The sequence below is a fragment of the Pinus tabuliformis genome, chromosome Q, assembly GCF_031772625.1.
Source record: "Pinus tabuliformis cultivar Carrire ecotype Pingquan chromosome Q, CPIR1, whole genome shotgun sequence".
In the NCBI taxonomy this organism is placed as follows: domain Eukaryota; kingdom Viridiplantae; phylum Streptophyta; class Pinopsida; order Pinales; family Pinaceae; genus Pinus; species Pinus tabuliformis.
Genome location: NC_142296.1, coordinates 261,125,423 through 261,148,041, shown reverse-complemented (window position 1 = coordinate 261,148,041; position 22,619 = coordinate 261,125,423). Strand labels below are relative to the sequence as shown.

Genomic DNA, 22,619 nt, shown 5'->3' with positions numbered 1-22,619 from the left:
ATTGGAACAACATCCATTGAGTTGGGAACAGGTGAAAGCATTCACTTGAGCAACAAACTCTATGTTCCAGGTTTGAAAAAGAATTGGTGTCAATTTCATGTTTAGAAGAAGAGATAGAGTAGCTTTCATTGACGGGAAACTCATTGTGTGGGAGAAGGGCTCTAGGATAAGATTTGCTAGGGTTATTGGTATTCGTGAAGAAAGGTTTTATAAATTCCTAGGGCAACCTTCCCAAGCCTTAGTGCATAATGATAGTAATCCTAGTGAGCTATGACATAGGAGATATGGACACCTTCATTATAGAGCCTTGCCAGCTTTGAAGCAAATTGTTTCAGGTGTACACTCTTGGAAAGAATGTTAAGAAACCCTTTCCAAGCAGTGAACATAGGTCCAAAGAGATTTTTGATCTAGTCCACTCTAATGTGTGTCGTCCTGCGCCAATGAAATATCTTGGAGGCGCTCTATACTATGTATCCTCTATCGATGACTTCTCTCATAACACTTGGATCTATCTCATGAAATCAAAATATGAAGCTTTCAGGATGTTCCGAGAATTCAAAGCTAAAGTGGAGAACCTAACAAAAAAAAGGATCAAGACTCTGAGATCTGATAATGGAAGAGAATACACCTCCAAGGAACTCATTGCCTTTTGTAAGGAAGTTGGGGATTAAGAGGGAGATGATAGTTCCCTATAATCCTCAACAAAATGGATTGGTTTAAAGAAAGAATAGACCTATTGAAAAATCTATGAAGGCGATGATACATGATCAAGATGTACCAATGTTCTTGTGGGGAGAAGCAACCAAGATAGTCGTTTACATTCTAAACAAAAGTCCTCATCAAATTTTGGAATACAAGATGATCCAGGTGGATATTGGTGGCCATCCACCTTTTCCACTTGGACCCCCAGCATTGTTTCTTTCAGTTCCCTTAATTGTAGCACAGTTTATTATTTTTAGTAGTTTTTCAGGTCCTGAACTTCTAGAGCCGTTTTGAGGCCCTAAATGGTTTTTTTTGGAAAACAGGGAAACCCATTGCCTACAATAAGGGTTTGCAGTTGAAAGTTGTAGCCCTCGGATAGATCTTTCTAACGAGGTATCGTACGTGTCAAATGGAGATCGTATGCCTAAGTTACGACCTTGAGAACTTGGTGTACCAACTAACCCCAACGGAGCCCACAAACCTTTGGCACTTCATCTCCTAAGGCTAGGTTTTTTATGGGGGGTTTTCCCTTGTTTCTCAATAATAAAAAGCCCTGTGAACCTCATTGTAACACAGAGTTCAGAGGCATGTAGTCGCCATATCTCTTCTCAGAGATAAGCTAACATCGCCCAACCTAATTTATTTCCATTCTACATGTAAACAGTTTTCAATATTTTGTTATCAATGAATTGAAGTTCAGTTTTTGTTGTAGCTCTATGTTTCTGTTTAAATCTATATTTCATTTCTTTCCTGCATAAATCCGGATCAGTGGTATCAAAGCAGTATACTCTTTCTTTGTTTTTCTGTGCATGTCCCCAAAGAGGTCGAGGTATAAGGAGTTAGGGCTTGAGCTGGTTGAACCTTTGCAAGATCAGCCTCGCCGATCCCGACAGCCTGCCATGTCAGAAGAAAAGAAAGATGAGGGAGCAGGTGATCATTTCAAAATATTGCTCGAAGAAGCCCTCAAGCGGCAAAGGAACGCGATGATGGACAACTTTTCCCAGATCCTTCAGCGGATGCCCACAGGTGACCCATCTTCATCCAATAGCCACCCTGGAGGCACCACTACCTTTAAGGTACAATCAACTTTGACATTCCCACTTTTGAAGGCCAGATAGATGCAAATGTCGTAGATAAATGGTTAAATCTATTTGAAGGGTATTTTTCAGTTCATGATTTTTCCAATAGGGAAAATATTACTTTTGCACTCCTCAAAGCCGCCCCCCACGTCGAGAACTGGTGGGAAACCTACTATGAGTAGAAGGACGAGAGAGAACCCTCACTATTTTTAGCCACACCAACCTGGAATTCTTTCCGAGACGCCATCAAGGAACAATATTACCCTATTGGGAGCTATGAAGATAAGTACATAAAGTGGACCACGCTGCAGCAAATAAGGGACCAAGACGTGTCGAAGTTCACAAATATTTTTCCTACCCTTCGCACGAAGTTGGATATCAAGGATTTTGAGAGGCACCTAGTACTCAAGTACCATGGCTATCTACACAAATACATCCAAGATGTGATGGAGTTTCTAGACATCTCCTCGCTTGCGTCGCCTATCGATGCGCTATCAATATTGACCAGGTATTTAAAGAAAAGAAGAGATACTTTGGATCTGTGAATCCGAAGCAAGGGAAAGGTGCCCCCAAACAGCAGAACAAAAAACCAAAGCCAAGGCGAGGTAACCCAAGACAACCCGTTGAAGCCGCAAGCAAAGAACACCACGAAGACAATGAAGGACACGGGAAAGTGGTGTGAGTTCCATAAGAGCCCCACTCACAACATAAGTGAGAGTCGAGCCAAGCTCACAGGTGGTCGAGCTGAAGGCTTCAAAGTTAGATGCATGTTCCGACTCTGAGTCAGAACCCGACAAGGGGAATGACAAAGGGAAGCAGATTATTGATGCAGAGCCCAGTGCCACCATTGCCACCACCAAAGTCTAGAAGATTAAGCCCGAAGATCTAGAGGAAGGGGAGTGTCTCTTCCACTCACAGATGTGGGTGAAGGGGTCTCCGCTGCAGTTCATTGTCGACAACGAGAGCCAAAAAAACCTCATCTCAGCAAAGGTCGTTAAGTGGTTGAGCCTACCGACCACATCACACTCACAGAAATACACCATAAGTGGCTCCACCAAGGACGAGATCTTCGCGTTAGCCAGTAGTTTCGTCTTCCCTACAAAATCGAACCCTTCACGGATGTTGCACAGTGTGACGTTGCTCCTCTTGAAGTTTGTGATGCATTATTAGGCCAACAATACTTGTGCAAGCGTCGTGTTGTGTATGAGTCAAGGCCTCGTAGTATTATAATTACTTTGGGCAGTAAGTTATACGAAATATCGGAGATAGCCTCGCCTACCGCCCTCTCTTTGATGTTTGTTAAGCAATGTAGTAAGATCATCTCCCAGACCGGGAAATTTGTTTTCTTTTTTATTCGTTCTCAAAGTCAAGGGAAGAACATGGCCACATCCATGGCCCCTACGAAGGGTCCCACCACGCAACAAAAGCAATTGGATAAGGTCATGGAAAAATACCAGGACATCTTCTCCTCGCCCACAGGGGTGCCTTCGCACTGTCAGGTCAAGCATTCGATCGATCTTACTCCCGAAGCACCTCTACCCAATGGGCAGATATATTGTCGCTTTATTATGGAAATTGAAGAAAATCAAGCAACAGATCCAGGAGTTGGTGCAAAAATGGCACATCCAACCAAGTTCCTCACCTTGTGGGAGCCCGATTGTACTTGTACAGAAGAAGGATGGGACCTAGAGACTCTGCATTGATTATCAGGCACTAAATAAAATCACTGTCAGGAACAGGTATCGAATCCCACGGATTGATGACCTTCTTGACTAGCTCAAAGGGGCCAAGTATTTCAACAAGATCAATTTAAAGTCTAGGTATCACCAATTTCCAATAGAACCCACGGATGTATGGAAGACCGCCTTCAAATCCAAGGAGGGCCTTTTTGAGTGGTTGGTCATGCCTTTATGAGGTTGATAGATGACATCTTATAACCCTTTACCAACTCGTTCGTGGTTGTCTATCTGGACAACATCCTCATCTTCAGCAAGAGTTGTGAGGAGCACTTGCAACACATTCCACAGGTCCTTCAAACCCTGCGGCAGCACAAACTATGTGCCAACTTGGAGAAATCCACCTTTGGCATGAGGCAGGTCCAATATCTAAGCTACATCATTGATGAGCAAGGCGTGCATGTGGATCCAGCTAAGATCCAAGTCATTCGGGATTGGCCAACCCCGACCACTCTAACAGAGCTTCATAGCATTTTGGGCCTTGCCAATTTTTATCGAAAGTTCGTGTTGGGATTCTCTCATATCACTTGTCGCATTAATTGGAGCCCTGAATCATCATCATTTGTGAATGCCATGAATAATACTTCTTGGCTTCTAGTGTAGTCATTTTCTTCATCTGATTCATCATTATCTCCTTTCCGACGAGGGAAATGATTAGTTGATTTCTTTTTTATGACTACAAATTCATCTTCATCAGACTCATCTTGCTTAGAGAAGAAATTCTTCTTATTAAACCCTTTCTTTTTGTATACCATCCTTTTAGAATCCTCCTCATCATCACTATCATGCTTATGAGGACATTTTGCAGCATAATGACCTATTCTTCCACATTTGAAACAAATAAGAGGGTACTTACCTTTTAGCTTGGATCCTTTCTTTAGTCTTCGTACAAATTGCGCCAATTCGGATTCAACATCAGAGTCATCACTGCTGGTATTCCATCCTTTCCCCTTTTTTGATTTTGAGGCCTTGAATGTTGCATCTTTGAAACTTGGGATTCCTTTATCATCTCATAGGCATGAGAATTCCAAGAAGTTCATCCATCTTGAGAGTATCTAGGCCCTTCATTTCTTCTATAGCACTTACATTGGAGTCAAATATGTCAGGGAGAGATCTTAATACCTTTTGAACAACAGTGCTTTCTTCAATCTTTTCTCCCAATCCTTTAAGAGAGTTGACCACTTCAGCTACTCAGAGAAAGTATGATGCAATATCTTCTTCATCATCCATTTTCAGACTTTCGAATTGCCTTCTATGAGTCTGAAGCTTTGCCTTCTTAACTCTGGAGTCCCCATCATCTAAGCTAACCAGCTTATCCCGTACTTCTTTGGTCGAGTCACAATTCATGACTTTTGTAAATTTAGAATCAGTGATTCCACTAGTGATGGAATTTAAGGCATTTGCATTTGCAATGTAAGCTTTCCTTTCATTTTGATCAGTCAGAAGAGTGGAAGGAGTAGTGTACCCATTCAAAACCGAATGCCAAACTTCAGGTCCAAGGGACATTAAGTAGTAGGACATTCTTTTTTTCCAAAAACCAAAATGTGTGCCACCGAACAAAGGAAGCCTTCTTGACACATCTTGATTTTTCATTGTGACTAAGAATCCTTCTTCTAGTTGTTAGGTTAATTATGAAGAAGCTGGCTCCGATACCAATTGTTGGAAATACTGAGAGGGAGGTGAATCAGTATTTTCTTTCAATTGTTATTATTACTAGTTAGATTCTTCACAATTTAATCATAGAAATATATAAGAAAAATTATATTGAATATAAAAGAATAAATACAATGTATGATAATTATTCCCAAGCACCAACTTGGTTTTTGATGAGGCTCCGACCTCTATGGCTTTGACCCTATCTCATCCAAGGCACCTACCTTGAGTTTAGGAGCACCAACTCCAAGGACACCAATCTTGTTGCTTTTAATAGAGAATGTAATTATAACTTACTTGAAATGCTTCACTGTCTTCACCGTTTAGCTTGACTGGAATTTTCACCATCTTTACTTCATTCAAGAATCCTGGTATAATCCAGCTATGGAGACCGAGCCACTGTACTTACATTAGTTTATGCCTTTGCTCCTAATCTGAACCCGTTCAAGATGAATTACCACACCTCTGTATGGAGACACCAGTCAAAGTAAAAAAGGTCACCACTATAAAAGTATGCTGTTATCCGTGCAAGGAATTTGCTGTTACAGAACTGAGGTGTAAACCACTGAATCCGAGTTAATGATGCACAAGTGTTTGTCACGGTCTGCAGATGCTCCTTCTCCAAATTTGTCCCTAGACCAAGAGATATATTCTTAAATTGTGTGTCTCTCACGCTGTCACAAGCCCGCAATTAATACTGTCCACTTTCACGTTGTCCCTAGCCCATACTTACACTAGACTGTAGTCATTAACAGAGGAGTTTCATTGTTGTACAGTCCGCAATATTTTACTACTAAACTATAACCCGAGACCACACTGAAACTACCACAGGATCTGTCTAGAAGTCCGCACTCCTTTGGTGTAGATAATCTTCGTTTTGTGTTGAGATTACCCTTGACTTTGATATCAAGTTCACAAGATGTGAACTTTCTGTTCCTTGTTCTTCTTCTACATCCAAATTCCTTGACTGTATTTGTCACCGAATTCTTGTCCTTGAAACAGAGATCTAACCTCTTATTTATACACGTTTTGCATCCTCACAATGAACAGTCACGTCTTCTAAGTCAAGCCGACATGACTTGTCTTAATACAGGTTGGCTCAATAGGCAGAGAATTAGTTTAATCTTTAAAAATCAATTTCTCCTAAACTATTAGGAGTTTCAGGGCCTATAATAGTTCATTTGAAAGGCAAAAGTATGCGCTATAAGATGGTCTAGGTCTCATGGTGAGATTCTGCCTCTAAGGAGGTGAAAAATGTTTTTTAATGTGACTGGTTATTATCTAGTGCAGAAATGGATGACAGTTATATTATTCATGGATGAAATTCTTCTTCATAAATGGCTTCATTTTGTTAGGCTTCTTCATCAAAGCTCATAGGCTCATAAATGTCATCAATAGCATCAGATGCAACATGTAGTCTTTCTTCATCATCGTCTAATCTTCCAAACATGTTCATCAAGTGTGGTCCTCATAAGTTATCATGTAGACATGTCATAGCATGATTGACACTTCACCATCTTAAACAAGAGTTGTAGTCATCTTCTGGCATCTTCAAGAATATTTGCCATTCATCTTCTAGCATCTTTAAGAATATTTGCCATCCAGTCACTGCTATATCAACGATCAATTATTGATATCAATGACAACCTAGATTAACAACTTCTAGGTGGAATTTTCATAAACAATTTATGGGTTATGGAGAACTCTTGTGTTTTAGCCTCTCCACAAAGTTTCGAGACTAGAACACCTCCGATGCTACAAAAACTCACATTATGAGTGCTAACATCTCTTTCAAGTATGATGAAATTTAAGAATTTGTTGAAGGATTTGCTTGGGCATGGGGTAACTCTTCATATAGACAAACTCACTATCAAAAGCAAGAGTAGGACCCAATCAATTCGTTCTCAAAGATCTCATCAAAAGAAATCAAAAGAGGGAGTTTTTTTTACCTTGGTTTACTAAGATCACAAAATCTAAATTTAAAATCTTTCTTGATCAATGTTATGTGTTTTAGTTGACTTATCTAGCTTTTTAAGAGCTTTTGGAAAGGCTTAGCCTTTCCTTGCTTACACCAGAGAGACTCTCTCTCGCTGCATGCATTTGTTCTATATTGTACATTACTACTTTAAAAATAATCATGAAGCTAACCTGTTTCTCTTTCTTGCCTTGTGTAGATCTCGAGGATGATTGGAAGGTTTCATTTTGAGGAGCATTGTTTGAAGATCAATAACATCTCATTGGAGCTTTTCTTGTTCAAATTCTTCTCCACTTCCTTCTCTTTCATCTTCCATAACAAGGAGCTTCCTTTTGAGAACCCCTTGGTTGAGAAATCATACATCTTGAGGAAAGCAAAGTGTCCCATTTGGGGACTTCTCATTGTACTTTGTTGGAAGCTTTTGTAATTGTTCTTCCTTTATATTTAATTTATTTTGAGGAGTAATTGCTCTTGGAGCCCCTTTGTAAACTCCCCTCAAAAATCCAAGTCCTCTTTTCATTAGAGGGCTTTGTCATTTTAATAAAATAACAAAATTTCTTTGAGGGAGCTTGAGGATCATCCTCTTGGCATCCCACCCCTCTCTCTTGGGACAGGATCTTTGCATGTGTGTGATCTGAAATTTTGCTTCAGTTGACTTAATTTTCTACAATTTTATCTTTGCTTTTCACACGCCATAGATCTAACATTTCACTCTCTCACTTTGGTTAATTTAAGGAATTCATCTTCTCACTTTATCTTGTCTTTTGGGAGCAATTTCTAATCTAATTTTGCAGCTGATAGAACTTGTTCTTCTTGTTGACATATATCTTCTTTCATGCTCTTAAGTTCATAGTTTAATTTCATGATCATGTTCACATGTAATGTTGCTCCATATCTCATGTTGATTCTGATCTTAACACTTAATTTGCTGCCATATTCTAGCATCTTCTTTTTTTCCCATGTTTCTAGCATCTTTTAGTTTTCAGTTCATTGGTTTATGCAAGTATTTAATTTCTTAAATTTGTTAACAAGTATATTTCCCTGAGACATCTTGCAACACTTCACATTTTGGGATACTATCTTTACTTGCAAAACACCATTGCATCACAACTTGCACTACTAAAATTAACCTCCAAGCATAAGCTTGGTTGATAGACATTTAGGACAAATCTTCCCTAATTTTCATTCAACTTCCTTGATTTGAGTTTGGAAGAAAAGTTAAAAGGTATGACTTCGCAGTTCTCTTGTGTAGCTTAGTCCCCTTGTAGGAACGAAGGCATGCGGATTACAAGAGGAACTAAGCGGGTATCGTTAACGATGGACTAGTGCCTCCTCGTCCTAACCTTCTTGCAACTCACCCGTAGTACTTACAAAGTTAAAGGAGTTGAGGGGAAGATATCACCCTAGAATAGGAATTAATTAAAATCAACCAAGAACACTTTGTTTCACACACTCACTTACAACTTTGTTTCACCTTGCATGTAATTGGTTATCATTTGAGCTCTTTCTCAAATACATACAAGTTGGATTGTGAGCATCTACATTTATTTTACTTGCAAGCATTTTACTTTATGTACTTGTCCATTTCATTTACATGCTCATGTTAAGTTTTCTTTGATGCCATTATATCATATTTGAGCAATTTTCATTTTCAAGTACAAATTGTGTTCACTTGCAAGTTTCACTTTCTATCTAGTTGCTCATCTTTCAAGGTTGTAAGTAAGTCTTTAGATAGTGTGGTTCTGGATTGATTCACTAACATTTGCTTTGCAACTTTCCATTCTTGCAACTTATTGTATCTTGAAAAATATATTTTACATGCAAGTATTATGATTTCACTTTGAACATATATCTCTTGCAAGTATATTATATCGGCAATGGTCTACTCACATATACTTTCCTTGCAAGATCCATCTTATTGAATCTATTTGTTATATCTACATTGTCAATATTTGTATGCTCATAGTTATTTGTACTTGCTAATCATTTGCTTCAAGTTATCTTTTTTAGTTGTGGAATGGTAAATGCTCTAATTGATGTGCTAACTATCTCCTAGAACTTGTTAGTTTAACAAGCTTCCTTTTAGAAACCTTCCTTAGGGTACACCTCCTTAGCTTTAGCTAGGAGAAAGCCTAAACAGAGAGAGCTGGCATTAGGTGACAACCCCTTCTCTAAGTTTTGCCACCAAGGCCACACCTAGTGGGGTTGAGGATTTTTCCCACATTGACTTAGGTGTGTAAGTGAGGCGGCAACATGACCTACAAGAAAAGAAGAACAAGATGAAGCTTGAAAGTACAACCCTATCATTAGCCCTTTCTCTCTTGCCTGCAAAAAACAATGTACATGGCCTGTAGAGAATCACACGAGTTCACCCTTAGAAAGGAATCCTTGTCTCCTTTTATAGCACCTCCTTGAAACCTAGGGTAATGTGGTCAAAGGAGGAAAAATAATAAAATATTCTTCCACCAACCTCCTTTTCATTCAAGTATCATTAAGAAGCTACTAGAAAACTTCCCAAATGGAGTGCTCTTCTTTTAAAGGTAGTTTTGACTTAGTCAAAGGGTTTGAAGGTACCACCAAATACACATGGCACCTCCTCATGCAAGGCACTCCCCATACAATGTGCAAATAGCTTTCATTTACGAGCAAAACAAGGTCTCATGTCTACACAAAAAGATTAGTGTCTACAACATGACTAGAACACAAAAGACTATTGTCTCTAAAGTAAATCGAGAAAAACAAGCCCTCACTTGCTAGCAGCAGTCTCATACAACTATAGACCACCACAAACTAGTAATCTGTCCAATAATTGAATGATTTCAAAAGCTACAATTCGAAAGTATTTCTACCACTTGGATAAAAGGACACCATGTTTACCATTGGTTGCAACTCTAACAATCACTCAATCAGACTATCCAATAATATGATCACCAATTTAATCATCCTTATATCGAGTTAGAGGTATAAGATCCTAAAGAGACTCTCGTAATCAAATTTAATTCTATTTTAATTCCAAATAAGAAAGAAAAAAAATAGTGCTCTCCCTCATTACTTCTTTAGAACATGCTTTTAAGATTAAGTCAAGCACTAAAGCCAATTTTCACAAGCCCACTCGCAATCCTCACAATACTTAGAAAAAACGGGATCCATATCTTCTTCTTCCCTTCTCTGTCAACCACAAGGACCATGCCCAGCAATAGTGTTCAAAGCAAGAGGATAGTCAATACCACCTCTTTTACTCATAACAAAAAGAAAAGGTATAGCACCTATATGATAAGAAGCCCAACTGCACCAATGCAAAATGTCCAATATTGTAGGCAAAGAAGGCCAAATCCCTCCTTGTTAAACAATAATACGAGATAGGAGATTCTTAAATTTGATGTAAGCCTCACTCCTCTTATGCTTAACTAGTCCTTAGGGCCAAAGACTTTTATGCTAGAAATAGGAAAACCCCTTCGTAGTCACAACTGCCAAATCAAACACAAGGTAGCATATGTCATCATGAATAATGATAGCTACAAAGATCTTATCTCGCAATAGTTGTTGGATGCACTATCAGCCTCAACTCATCCCCATTCATATCAATGTGGATGGGTCGCAAATTGTTAAATTTAGGAAACAATGGTATGTTCTATGCTTTAGAGCATTTTTACTTCAATTTCTCTATTAACCCAATATCCATATCCAGATTAGCAATCACATCAACATGATAGTAAAATGCAGATAGAACATAAACATAAACATAAACAGTAGAAGACAAGCCAAGACAAGAGGACACAAGATGTGGCACCAGCCAGGGACAAACCCCAATGTGGGGAAACCCTTGATCAATTCTTCTTATATATATTCTTCAATAGTTCAGCACAGAGAGAGAGAGAGAGTACAATGATTTAAAGTCAATACTGACTTGCCAAATAGGAGATCTGATATCAAGATTCTTAACCATGAAGTTGACTCAATGAAATTTCAATTCTGGCACCAAGGGCTAAAAATTTCTATACTACAATTTTGAATACTGGTTAGGGAATAAACACAGAAATATGTCAACCCTAAAACTGCTCCAACAGTCACCTAGAGGACTGTGGCTTTCCTTCCACAAGACCCTCCTTCCTTCGCTGCATCACAGGCATCACCACGTTGCTCCTTGTTGGCTGTATGACCCTTAACGCAGCACCTAGAACAGCCTCAAGTTGTTGGCTATGGCCTGCGGCCTAGCTCAGCAACTTGTGGTAGCTTTTGTCTCCACAACATGAACAAACCCACACAAATGCCCTCAACAACTGCGTTTATCCTTCCATTTTCCTCGGTCTAAACAACACTTCACGTTGGCCCTAATTCGCACTTAAGACAGCCCTATTCACACCTTAAAACAGTCCTTTCTCCTCCACGCTGTCACCTACAGCAAACAGAGAAACCATGTTGTCCCTTAGGCTTCTTTCACATTGTCTTTAGGTTTTCTTCTTACTGCGATTAGGCTCCAATTCTGTCTTGCAAATCCAGCCAAAGAACAACCCTTAACACAAGCAAAACAACCCTTCAAATGTGCCATGCTGTCCCTACAGCTCCTGCGGCCCAATCACATAAGTATGCTTACCTTTTTGTCCTCTTCCACACTGTCCTTAGGCTCTCCTTGCTGCAACTTAGGCTCACATTTCTCCATCGAAAATTTCAAAGGTATATAGCCTTATTGGATGATTCAAATGAGGGAGAAAGCACCTATATATATACCAATCGGTCGGGGTCAAGAGACGCGACTATTGGATTAGGTAAGCCGACGTATAGAAGAGGCTGACCTTGATAATTTGACCATAATCAAAATAAATTCATAACTTCATTTGTACATGTCGAAATCGGATGATCTTTAGATCAATCCTACACCTCTCGGATGAGAAGAATCCAAGAAAAATATCAGCTGTCATAAATAAGATGACCCATGTGAAGTTTGGCCCTAGTTGCCAATTTTAACACTCCCTCTCAACCAGGGAGAACTCCATCTGCTAATCCATCTGCCAATCGGTACTATCTCTGCCATCAATTCACTGCTCTGCTCTGCTGAACTGTGAAGAAGAAGAAGTGATCGAGAACGTATCATACCATTCTCTACTGACCCGAAGTCAGTCCCAGATAAAAGAGAGTGTCTCATACCACTCTTATTGACCCGAAGTCAGTTCCAATCAAAAGAGAGTGTCTCATATCACTCGAACTAACCCTAAGTCAGTTCCAATTGATCCCAGATCAATATCGGTCATCCTAGCATACGGAGAACGGTAGTACACGATGCATCCATCGGTAGTACTATGGTCCCCATTCTCATTTCCCTACTCATTAGCCATATGAGAGGTACTTCCCATGAGTCCCAGATTGCATGGGTAGGATGTCTTAATAGGAGAAGGATGAACCATTCATCCTGCCTACATGTCGCCAGGGCGTATCACAGGGGAAAGCTGAACCACTCACCCTGAATACAACAAACCACTAGGGGAAGGTTGAACCACTCACCTTATGGTTGCCCATCACTCCAAGAAGTACCCCAAGCCCCCCGGAGCTCCTAGATCTCAATGTCCATATCATATAGGACACTTATAAGAGGGTCTCTCCACGACTCCAAGTTGTTCTCGAAAGGCCAAGAACTTGACCTTCTCCAGGGGCTTTGTCAGAATACCGGCGACCTGATCTTCACACTCAATGTGATGGAGCCTTATTGCTCCTCGTTGTACCATATCCCGGATAAAGTGGTACCTGATATCTATATGCTTGGAGCGATCATGAAACACGGGATTCTCTGATAATCGGATCCCACTCAGGTTGTCAAAGAGGATCACGGTGGTATCCAGCACATGTCCAAGCAGCTCACTGGAGAGCTTCCTCAACCAGACAGCTTCACAAGAGGCCATACTAGCAGTTATGCATTCGGCCTCAGCAGTGCTCAAGGCAACCGATTTCTACTTCCTGCTCATCCAGGATATCAAAGCAAAACCCAAAGAAAAAACAACATCCAGAAGTGCTCTTGTGATCCACCATACTGCCAGCCCAATCAGCGTCAAAATAACCATGCAGCCTTACATCTCCGGCACTGTACCTCAGTCCATGAGTGATTGTGCACTGAAGATATCTCAAAAGATTCTTGGCACCAATCCACTGTAAATGACGAGGCTCAACCATATATTGGCTCAATGTGTTAACTGCAAAACATATGTCCGGACGGGAGTTCACCGAGAACATCAGTGCTCCTATGAGTTGACGATACTCAAAAGCATTTCCCAATTTAGGTCCGGCAGCACTACCACATAACTTCTTAAAGTTAAGTTCCATCAGGTAGTCACAAGCTTGTAGTCTACCATCCAATATCTTCATAACATATTTTCTTTGACATAGGAAAATTTCACATGGCTTTTGCCAGACCTCCAACCCTAGGAAGTAGTGCATCGGTCCTAGGTCCTTCATCTCAAATTCAGAAGCCAACTCCCTCTTACATTTGAATGAAAGGGTCTGCACCTTAAGAAAATCTCCCTCTTACTTTGATAAAAGAGAGGGTTAACATCTGTTGGACAGATGTTATCAATAGCTGTATCATAGCTCCCTCTAATTCAAATCATATTCATCAGTCTGTCTTCAGCCAGCTATAAATCCCGAGATTTTATAGCTCCCACTGGAGCCTAGATTTGATTAATCTTCTGAGCTTCCCATCAAGGAAGTTCTAGGTCAGAGAGTAACAGTCTCAAGAATTGACAAGGTTCTTCTTTAAGCAGGAGAAGACATCTTTCTTTGAGATTACTTCAACAAAGGCCATTCTGATCTTTAAGAATGAAAGCTTCAGATGCAGCACCTCTTATCAAAGTCAAAGGTGATTCAGTTTCATTACTGGAATATCTCTATAGCCTCTTCATAGAAGATGATGATTCAACGGATAGTCTTTCCAATGATCGCACAGGCATCAACATGCTGGGCCTATAATATGACACAATCGCTACCATTCTTGTAGTGATATCATATAAAATGTTGGGCTGACAAGAGAACATAAATGATGTTTAGCTGTGATAGTGCCATTGATATCATATATAAATAAGAAACTTTACTGCACAAGATACTGTCCTTGATAGCTACAGATCTTCATACTTTCAGGATGACCCCAACATTACCCAATATAGGTAGGTAATCATCATGGTCCATACAAACAAGGCTTCTTAGCATTATCCCTCAGATAATACTAATACATGTCCAGAAATAACGAATCTCTAGTAACATTGCCCTATTCTTGTTTAACCTGTGAAGCAAGGTCTATCCTTGATCTGAATGATACAGCCTCTGACAAGGTCACTGCAACATTCTGCCGATAATGTGTATCAGTGATGCAACTTAACAAGAGGGGAGCCTTTTCTGCTTATTAATATAAGTGATCATGTTGCTGTGACAACTTCTGCAAGCATCCAATTTTCAACCCAAATCTATATCTCCAGAAAAACTGGCTTAATTCAGTGGATGATTTCAAACTGACTTTCTATCAAGCTGATACGTCTGCCCTTCGACTTTGCTCATGGAGATGTTTCATTATAAACTGAGCTTTGAATGATTTCAGTATTTCAAAATAGATCTATCAACCAAGAACCACATTTCAAAATAGAAAAGTTCTGAGTGCTTGACTTTAAACTTCAAATTAGTGCACTGAACCCTTAGCACAGAGTATGGGCTGCCTTACTTGCCAACAACAATAATATAGCCCAGAATTCTTTTCAGACAGATGTATATAGCTGTCAAGGTTTACTGAGCTGAGATACCTTCTTGAAGACCACCAATCAAACGTTGCCAGAATTACATCATCATTAGAGATCAAGATTCAAATCAAGCTCAGGGCAAGGTCACTCAAAACCTTAGAGTTGGTATTAAGAAGAAAGGATGTATTGCCTTGAAATATCAAGCGATCAATCCCATAGTGCCTTCGCAGACTTTTGCTCAACTGTCGGGTTATGACTGAGAGATGTGTCGATATACATATATGCCCAAGAGACTGCAATAGTTAGAGCAATTCGGTCATTGATCCAATATTGCTCCTTGATCTGAAAGATTTCCCAGAATGTATGCCGCAAAGGATAATCAAGGGTGATACTTATATTCAGAGTTGTCAACGAACTCTACAAAGGGTATATGCCTAGAGTAGAATATGACTGTTCTCAGCAAAGATCCAGTGCTCATGCTCAAATTGGATTGACTTCAATATACCCTTTAACAACTCGGCTTCAAATGCTCAAAGATATGCAATGAACCAAAAAGGGATGAGATGGATATATCTGTCATCTGAAACGTTCCATGGATCTTAAAATACGAGAATCCCAGAGAGAAATTATTCTTCTAAGAATGATACAGTCCTCTAAAGCGAGGGTTGCAATACTTCAAACAAGGATCTACAGTGGTTCGGCCCTATTTCCAGAGATCATAGAAGATTTCGATTTCTAAGTATATCCTCCTATATGCTTATGATGATGATACAGTATCAAAATAGGACTGCTAAATAATCCTCCGAAAATATCTTGACATTACTCAAAACACATCTTATGAGTACAAGAACATACCTTGATGACTTCCAACCTTTGCTCGTGATGATAGAGTTGTTCCTAGATTGGTGCCCGTGATCTTAAGAGAATGTCACAGATTTGTCATTCTTGACCTCAGACTTATCACGGAGGGCTGAAGGTTCAAGTCAATGAAATTCCTCAGATGCTTCTTGGTGATTGCAATCTCTTATGCTTGGGCTTGTCCTCACCTGAGCTCCGATACTATGTTAAATTTAGGAAACAATCATATGTTCTATGCTTTAGAGAATTTTTACTTCAATTTCTCTATTAGCCCAATATCCATATCCAGATTAGCAATCACATCAACTTGATAGTAAAATGCAGATAGAACATAAACATAAACAGTAGAAGACAAGCCAAGACAAGAGGACACAAGATGTGGCACCAGCCAGGGGCAAACCCCAATGTGGGGAACCCTTGATCAATTCTTCTTATATATATTTTTCAATAGTTCAGCAGAGAGAGAGAGAGAACAATGATTTAAAGTCAATACTGACTTGCCAAATAGGAGATCTGATATCAAGATTCTTAACCATGAAGTTGACTCAATGAAATTTCAATTCTGGCACCAAGGGCTGAAGATTTCTATACTGCAATTCTGAATACTGGTTAGGGCATAAACACAGAAATATGTCAGCCCTAAAACTGCTCCAACAGTCACCTAGAGGACTGCGGCTTTCCTTCCACAAGACCCTCCTTCCTTCACTGCATCACAAGGATCACCACGCTGCTCCTTGCTGGCTGTATAACCCTTAACGCAGCACCTAGAACAGCCTCAAGTTGCTGGCTATGGCCTGCAGCCTAGCTCAGCAACTTCTTGTAGCTTTTGTCTCCACAACAGACCCACACAAATGCCCTCAACAACTGCATTTATCCTTCCATTTTCCTCGGTCTAGACAACATTTCACGCTGACCCTAATTCGCACTTAAGACAACCCTATTCACACCTTAAAACAGTCCTTTCTCCTCCACATTGTCACCTACAGCAAACAGAGAAACCATGTTGTCCCTTAGGCTTCTTCCACGTTGTCTTTAGGTTTTCTTCTTATTGCGGTTAGGCTCCAATTCTGTCCTGCAAACCCAGCCAAAGAACAACCCTTAACACAAGCAAAACAACCCTTCAAATGTGCCACGTTGTCCCTACAGCTCCTGCGGCCCAATCACAGAAGTACGCTGACCTTTTTGCCCTCTTCCACGCTGTCCTTAGGCTCTCCTTGCTGCGGCTTAGGCTCACATTTCTCCACCGAAAATTTCAAAGGTATATAGCCTTATTGGATGATTCAAATGAGGGAGAAAGCACCTCTATATATACCAATCGGTGGGGGTCAAGACACATGACTATTGGATTAGGTGAGCCAACGTATAGAAGAGGTCGACCTTGATAATTTGACCATATTCAAGCTTCTGTGATCCATAATGAATTAACCAAAGTCTTTCGCTAGAAATCACATAAGAGAAATTTTTGGCCGACGCGTTTGGAACCAACAAGTGTGGTTCATCTTTTGTGATAATCATGCATTATCCAATCATCACGAAGCTGTGTTTCGTGCCAGGGCCTAGGACATTGAGTTTCAGCATTACTACAAAAGAGAAAAGTGCAAAACAAGCAGATTGAATTGATCCATTGCATATCACAAGATTAACTAGTAGATATTTTAATTTTTTCTAATGGATTAAGCAAGAAAAAATTTGAAAGCTTCAAGTACATGCTTGATGTGACCATGTCAGAAATGCCAGATTAGCAACGAAAGCATCTTTAAAGTGAAGATATAATTTGAGCATATGTAGTGCATGCATGTTGAAGTCTTCATAAAAAAGACATACACACATTTTTCATGGACTGTTATTAGTTAAGTACAATAAGATCCATACATGCAAAACTAGGTAAATGCACATTCTCTAAATAAAACAGAATATAAGATTAAATTTATATGAGAAAACACTGCTTACATTACACAAAAATATATGCAAAAGTAGAACAATATATAAAAGAGCATGGGCAAATGTAAAATCAAGCTCTTCTTAGCACTACTGAGACTGATATCAAATCGGAATAAGCAGAAGCACCTTGCTTCTTAAGCATCCAAATCAACAAGTAGCCTTCACAAGCAATTAACAGCATACCTCTTCTCAACAAGATTCAAGAAAGGAAGAGATAAAAACTTACACGACTCCGTAATTACGTATATAATGGCAGCATTGTCGAAGGATTGACTTTGCCTGAGGAAGGAACGTAGTCGCTTGCTCTTCAGAGAGCAAGGACAAGCGGCTTCATCAAAAATACTTTTGCATTGCTTTTTTCCAAAGAAAAAGCAGAGCAAAAACTGTAATACAATTCCATAGAACCAAGAAGATGAATAAAACCAATTGTTTTGAATCCCCAAGAAGCAATGCACACAAATGGATGGTGCCTTGGAAAATAGAGGAAAATTGAAGTCGAACTTAATGCCAACAATCTAGTGCATATTTGGAGTTCCACATAATATGGTTGAGGTTTCCCTCCTTCCCACACACTAAGCACCTGTTATCTGTGAATCCACTTTTGGCTAGGCGAACCTTTGTTGACAACCTTGATAAATAATGAACCAGCCAAAGACTCTGAGCTTAACGGAGATTTTGAGGGTCCACAGACTATGCAATCTTTCAATTCATCTCTTTTCAGGATCCATCAAAGGCCATCTAGGATTCAAAGTAGGGGCTAAGTGCAACTTCTTGCAAAGCAGACGATAAATCCTCCTGGTATCATAAAAATAAAGAGCCTTACCAAATGACCACACCCAATCTCTCCAGCTAGGTCCCTGCATCAGAATGTTCATCTTATATTGCTCTTCTGAAGGAATGAAGTTTTGGATGTCACCTATTAGTTACTCTGTCATAAACTATAAGAAATTTTTCCATTTTGGTCCAAGATGTAGATTCCAAAACCCATAAATAATTCGAAAACGAAATTCCTTTCCCTCCTGAAAGCAAGTGTTTCAGCAATATGTTGATCATCCAGTTTCCAACTCCAAATCGGGCATGAACCAAATCCCAACCAAATTTGCTACCAGAAAAGTTCCAACATAGATGCCTCACAACCACTCCCCCACACTTCCCAAATACTTTTTGGAATGAAAGTACTTTGTCAAATTTATAATTGATAACATTTAATAAGAATAAGTAAAATTAAAGATCAGCGCTAAAGATTCTTTTGTCTACTGTTGGTACATCGAGTTATCATACTGCTTCTTATGTGAATAAAACTGTATTTAATAAGTTCCATTTATTTAAGGCTAGATTGATCAATACCTGATGATCAAATTTCATCTCCAGTCTCTACTTTTGTCATCCTTTTGTATTATAAATATGCATTGTTGGGTAATAAAAAGACAGAATTTAGTTTCAAAAATCTTCAAATTCCGTGCTCTTTCTTTCAACTAGTGCTTTAAAGTTTAATATATTTTTGCCTTAGCAACAACTGAGGATATTGTATTGCACAAAGTCATTCCTTTTTGGTAGTGATTTACTTTTGTAGAGTCCCTTTAGCATCAGATTTAATGAACGAATACACTTGACTTCTTTTTTCCTCATGTAAGTGGAAACATTTTTTTCCCTAGTTTTGTCAGATACATCATATTAATCATCCTTCGATGAGCTAGTTCCATCCTCTTGTCATTTTTGTTAGAAGGTGAGAGCAGTATCCTTTTTTCTCTCATACAGACAACTACATTCAGTTTGGCAGATATGTTCTTGTACAGAACATATGTATGTTGCCATGAAGAGACTGTCTAACCTCCAAGCAGCAAAGTGGACGTGTTAAGGAGCAAGTTGATGTTGTCTGCTTTAAGTGTTGAACTCAGCCTTCTTAAGGTTTAAAAAGGCTGTCATCCTCCAACTTTTGCATTGCAGGCTTATATTATGGTACATCTTTCTTAATATGGTTTGTCTTTGCGAATAGAATAAGGTGTATTTCCCATTGTTCAATATTGCCAGATTATATTTAGCTACTTTTTGTCAGAATAAGTTGAAGTAAATTCTAGCAACTTGGTTGAAGTAGACTGCAACCTACTTCACAATTTGGCAAATTCAATGGAATCTAATCAGACTTACTCTTGTTCGAGCATAAATTAAAACAATTCAGTCTAAATAAATTTATGAATAGGTTGCTAATTTCGTTTGGGGCAATCACTCTACCAATGTAAAGTGGACCCAAATGTACCTTCACTGGAAAACTGTACAGGAAAACAAATTGTTGACTCCTTGCTTTTTGATTGCTACACTGACTATGCAGAGTGCATTGATACGCCAATGGTAATGAGCAGAAGCAACAGTAGTGTTGATTTCAATCGCAGTCCTGCACCGTCAATTATGCCATGCTCTGTTTGGCCAAGAAATTGGACTCTCTGGAGTTACAAATTTGAGGGTTTGATATCCATGATAATGTAAATTTGGACTAAGCTATCGACTCCTTGCTTGTTGATTGCTATCACTTGAAAACTGTACAGGAAAACAGGCTATCAACTCCTTGCTTGTTGATTGCTACACTAACTATACAGAGTGCATTGATACGCCAATCGGAATGAGCAGAAGCAACAGCAGTGTTGATTTCAATCGCAGCCCTGCACTGTCAATTATGCCATGCTCTGTTTGGCCGAGAAATTGGACTCTCTGGAGTTAAAAATTTGGGGTTTTGCTATCTATGATAATGCAAAATTGGACTAAGAGTGAGCAAGTAGTGCTAAGATCATTCACCAGACGCTGTCAACATATTGACCCCAACCCCAATAGCTCCGTTGAAATATCACAGCTATATGAATGTTTTGAGTAATTGTTGCCTGGAAAATTGACGTAAAGTCCGCCAAAGAGATGCGTATATATATAATAGAAATATATTTCTATAAGATAACATGAGTAAAAAATTCTGTACATGTATATATACAGAAATTCACTGCACTCAATGCTTAGTTTGCTACTGGGCATTGTTGAAATTTTACGCGATGGCTCAAAAACTTGAAGTGCAATTCATTTCACAATATTATTCATGTATGTGATATTGTGAAATGTAATATTGTGAAATGAATTGCACTTCAAGTTTTTGAGCCATCGCGTAAAATTTCAACAATGCCCAATAGCAAACTAGGCATTGAGTGCAGTGAATCTCAGCCACCCATCACATAATACATCCAAAGTCCTCAGGTAATTATTGCCAATCACCAAAGTGCAGAAAAGCGCAGCCTCCTAGGGAGTCATAACCAGATTAAAGAGATCCCAGAAGATTGACTGGAAAAAGGGAATGTGGAAAACGGGATAAGAACAGTTATGGCAACACAAATTCACCAGTTCGACGCCGCAATTTCTTAACTGTTGACGCGGTATTCCTAAAAAAATTCATAACACAGCAGCTTGAACTAGGATTCTTTTTCAAATTAGCCCTAATTTTCCATGATTAGCCCTGAGCCATAGCTCCTTTCCAAATTCCGATGTCTGAGATTAAATTTCCGGTAGGACAGAGAAAATTAGCAACCATTGGTTAAAAGATGCATACAGTTACCATATGTTTGCGATTAACCGCATGGTCATATGCGTTGGGCTGAAATTGCAGGTTTAAAAAAGGGACTTTATTTCAAATGCATGCTTAAGCTCTGGCAGCCCTTGAGAGACTAGTCTAGTGGGGAAAAAAAGGGTTTCATTATTCAGTGCTCTGCATTGTGATGATTAAACACAGGGAATTGAAGAAAAGGCCAAGAGAAAATAAAAAATAAAAAGGGCATACTCTGGTACCAATCGCAGTCCATGGGACCGATCGCTGCTGACAATCAGGCACTGAGACGAGCAATTGAACACTGGAGCTCTCAAACTAAATAAGATTATGAAGCATCAAGCCTGCGGTTACACGTTCCTTCGGAGCTTGAACTGGAATGGAATGAATAGACTCTTCCCATCGGCCCTGCAATGGATCAAGGCAACAAAATGAGTGACAAGCAATAGTCCCTTGTCTGAAAACCCATGATTAAAAACTCAACTGCCTGTATCCATGACCCAAAGTCCAAGTCTGGCTTTTCTGATTTTTTCACCGTATTATTCCAAATGTATCCATGACCCCAAGTCCAAGTCTGGTTTCTTTGATTTTTTCACCCTATTATTCCAAATCGGACATTGTTAAAACAAACATAATATGAAGTAATTGCTTCCATATCAGCTTCGCCCATGGCCCACTCACATTATCATTTTTAATTTGATAAAAGACACTTTAAGTCTTCTAAGATAGCTGTCTCGGTATTAATTCCAAACCAATCCTAATCACATTCCCTCCACTCAGCCTTTCCCTTCACTCAGCCTTACCCGTGTCTGAAGTCATGAATGGAAGGAGACATAAAGGGGCTTTGCTCTCAGCCTCTAGGGTTTTTCTCTTTAAAAAAAATAAATTCCAAGTTGTGGATGCGGTGATCCAACAGAAATTTTAGGTGGCAACTTGCCGGTAAAACCAGTTGCGTATCTCGCCGTCGAAAGGAAATGCACGGGGATTAACTGTGTAAAAGATTGAGAATTAATCAAAATGATTATTGCAGAATGTTAGGGATAACGTGACAAAATTGGCCAGTTTGTTATGTCATCAGAATCTGGGTGGCTCCCATTTTATACAAATTACATGCGGATTAATTTATGTTTTAACAGAGACAAAATGAACGAGAATTTGGCATATTCTACACATATATAGACTTTGGCATGCTCTGTGAAAATTGTGGCGATATTTTATTTCTTATAATAATGCTATGTAGTTTTGGTTTTTTTAAGTATTTCAGTTCTGTTAAAACGTTTAAATAAATCACAATGGAAAATATATAAAAGCGGGGTACACGACTAGCCCTCCTGGGGTATAGAAACATGAAATTGAGGTCGTACTCCACTTAGTACCTTTAAAGAA

At 39.3% G+C, this 22,619-nt stretch overlaps 1 protein-coding gene across 6 annotated transcripts in view; it reads right to left on the bottom strand.

Annotated features, from left to right (window-relative positions):
• The window catches only part of PIP5K9 (phosphatidyl inositol monophosphate 5 kinase), a 437,711-nt gene extending 415,688 nt beyond the window's left edge, over positions 1–22,023 (bottom strand). Inside the window, exons 1-2 of one of the 6 annotated variants that reach the window (XM_089384294.1) lie at positions 21,915–22,023; positions 21,468–21,641 (exon numbers count right to left, since the gene is read on the bottom strand). The gene's annotated coding sequence lies outside the window, so the exon portion shown is untranslated. The other 5 variants (XM_089384292.1, XM_089384293.1, XM_089384296.1 and 2 more) reach the window with 5 other exon arrangements.
• Between the last annotated feature and the right edge of the window lie 596 nt (positions 22,024–22,619).